The sequence below is a fragment of the Berghia stephanieae genome, chromosome 9, assembly GCF_034508935.2.
Source record: "Berghia stephanieae isolate SIO BIC M18660-M18661 chromosome 9, UCSD_Bste_1.3, whole genome shotgun sequence".
NCBI lineage: Eukaryota > Metazoa > Mollusca > Gastropoda > Nudibranchia > Aeolidiidae > Berghia > Berghia stephanieae.
In genome coordinates, this window is record NC_088368.1 from 13,330,532 (window position 1) to 13,333,031 (window position 2,500).

General features: G+C 38.3%; 1 protein-coding gene across 5 annotated transcripts in view; it reads left to right on the forward strand.

Moving 5' to 3' along the window:
• LOC144979721 (ras-related protein Rab-27B-like) overlaps positions 1–2,500 on the forward strand; it is a 101,881-nt gene that overhangs the window by 67,098 nt on the left and 32,283 nt on the right. The window lies entirely within an intron of this gene.

The window sequence follows — 2,500 nt, forward strand, 5'->3', positions numbered from 1 at the left end:
GAGAATGTGAGTAAAGAGCCTTTTCCAAGGACTCAACTATGCGCCGAGGGAGGCTCGAACCCAGGACCTTCCGATCCGAAAGCGAGTGTCATACCACTAGAACACATAGCCGCAATCATGTCTAAAGGATGTAATGTCAGGATGAACTGGACCCTGAAACGTGAAATTTACCATTAACCCTGTCCTTACCAACCATAGGAAAATTTGTCACATTCGTTACGATGAACCGACAATTTCCTCATTCTGATTTCTCTTGTTCATCACAAAATTTAAAGAAATGCTTTGACGGCAGCTATTAATAATAAATACTGTGTTGTAGAGCTCACTTGTTACTTTTTTTTTTTATAGTAAGAAAAGTATTTTTGTGTTGGGGAAAATTCTAAAAATATCTAGTAAGGAGAGAGTTCTTGAGCTTTTATATAGCGCAATATCGACTAAACGTGCTCAAAGCGCTTTACAAGGGGTCCCTGGTCAACAGCAACATTTAACATGTAGGACGGGACATAACGCCTGTTAGGCGATATTACAATTTTTCGGAAAAGACAACGCTGTTAACGGCTAGGTACTCATTTTACACCTGAGTACGGTGAGAGAATGTGAGTAAAGAGCCTTTTCCAAGGACTCAACTATGCGCCGATCGCGAGGCTCGAAACCAGGACCTTCCGATCCGAAAGCGAGTGTCATACCACTAGACCACAGAGCCACACGAGTTAAACGATAAGAAATACGAACTTAAGGTCTTTTGCAATATTAGCCATTTGATTAGTTCTCCGCCTTAAAGAATAGAGCATTATCATTTACCATAAGCTTCATATTTGTGTCAGTGCATGACATAATCAGTCGGAAGGTGACAATTTTGGATTTGCATTTTTGTGTGTGTGTGTTTTCTGAAAGAGTATACTCCCCAGAGCATTATAATCTTTATTTGAAGTAAATTTTTCATGAAGTTCTGGTCAGGTGTATGGGAAAGGTATCCAGCAACTTTTCTCAAGTTTCATGCTTTTTCAACTTGACATGCTGAAAAAAATATTTAGAAGTGAAATTAAGGTTTGATATTTCCCGAAGATTTACAAAAAGGGTTGATTTAATCATTTATGACAAGAACTCATCTTTGATCAAAATTTGACCTTCTAACTAAACTTAGAAATATCTCAGTTCAAACCTTTTCACCATCCTACTGACTATGTCATTCACTGCAACATTTGTGACTATGAATTCAATTTCCTGCACCTAAATCAAGAACTCAGCAAGTGTGAATGGAACGGGGCCAGACAATTTCTCAATTTAAAGTGCACCACTATGCACCTAAATCATTACACTATGATCCCATGTCGTGATAAATGTGATGGCTGATCCGAAAGCGAGTGTCGTACCACGAGGCCCCATAGCCGCAATAAATTACATTTTTACGCCCCTCTCATCCCGACATAATTCTGAATTGTCATGGCGACTTACATAAATATTATTCAGTCAGTATATAATAATTTTCTCCAAAACAAAATTACAATCGTTTTATTTGAGTAAAGATGCGTTATTACATGATGTTTGCTAAATTCAAATGGCAATCATCTGTTAACAGGGCATCTTTACTCAAATAAAACGATTGTAATTCTGTTTCAGAGAAAATTGATAAAATTGATAGTGTGCGCTTGCCTAAGACGCTCACAACATTGTCATCCGGAAGTTTAACGGACCAACACACAAAACTATGTGTAACATTGAAGGTTTATAATCTTGTTAATATAGTTTAGTGATATTTCCTCATAAACATGGATGGCAAAAAAAAACAATAACAAAGACCTGACTGACGTCAACAGTACTATAGATAGAATGCGGTTGGCCAAGGAGTTCACAACATTGCCATCCGGAAGTATAACGGACCAACACACAAACTCTGTGTAACCATGAACTTTTATAGTCTGGTTAATACAGTTTAGTGAGAACAACTCACAAACGCGGATGGCAAAAACAATAACAAGGCCTGAGTGACGTCATCTGCATACTATCTATATCTCTCACTAAACTGTATTAACCAGACTATAAAAGTTCATGGTTACACAGAGTTTGTGTGTTGGTCCGTTATACTTCCGGATGGCAATGTTGTGAACTCCTTGGCCAACCGCATTCTATCTATAGATAGTATGCAGATGACGTCACTCAGGCATTTGTTATTGTTTTTGCCATCCGCGTTTGTGAGTTGTTCTCACTAAACTGTATTAACCAGACTATAAAAGTTCATGCTTACACAGAGTTTGTGTGTTCGTCCGTTATACTTCCGGATGGCAACGTTGTGAACTCCTTGGCCAAGCGCATTCTATCTATAGATACAGAGTATGCGCTTGGCGAAGAAGCTCATAACATTGCCATCCGGAAGTATAACGGACCAACACACAAAACTGCGTGTAATCATGAACGTTAATAGTTTAGTGAGAATTACTCATAAAAGCGGATGGCAAAAAAAAAACAATAACAAAGACCTGAGTGACGCCATCTTCATTCT